General features: G+C 43.5%; 1 non-coding gene across 1 annotated transcript; it reads right to left on the bottom strand.

Annotated features, from left to right (window-relative positions):
- Nucleotides 1–5: 5 nt before the first annotated feature.
- Nucleotides 6–79, bottom strand: trnaq-cug (transfer RNA glutamine (anticodon CUG)). Its single transcript has one exon. It is a non-coding gene; the product is annotated as a tRNA-Gln (tRNA).
- Between the last annotated feature and the right edge of the window lie 215 nt (nucleotides 80–294).

Genomic DNA, 294 nt, shown 5'->3' with positions numbered 1-294 from the left:
AAAGCAGGTCCCACCGAGATTTGAACTCGGATCGCTGGATTCAGAATCCAGAGTGCTAACCATATTACACCATGGAACATTGACAACAGTCACAATTGCTAACATTGCTGAAAAGACTATATCAATAATAGGGTCAGCAACAGTACCTCCAAACTTGTGCTTTTTTTGCTTCTCCTGTGGCAAGAAAGTACGAAGGTTCCACCAAGATTTCAACTCGTAGCGCTGGATTCAAAAGTCAGAGTCTTAACCATTACACCATGGAACCACCACTCTCTCAATGGCGGCCATTTGGAA

Source organism: Sinocyclocheilus rhinocerous, unplaced genomic scaffold (assembly GCF_001515625.1).
Source record: "Sinocyclocheilus rhinocerous isolate Xijiao unplaced genomic scaffold, SAMN03320098_v1.1 C34716582, whole genome shotgun sequence".
NCBI lineage: Eukaryota > Metazoa > Chordata > Actinopteri > Cypriniformes > Cyprinidae > Sinocyclocheilus > Sinocyclocheilus rhinocerous.
The sequence above is the reverse complement of the archived record's forward strand: the minus strand, read 5'-3'. Positions and strand labels throughout refer to the sequence as shown.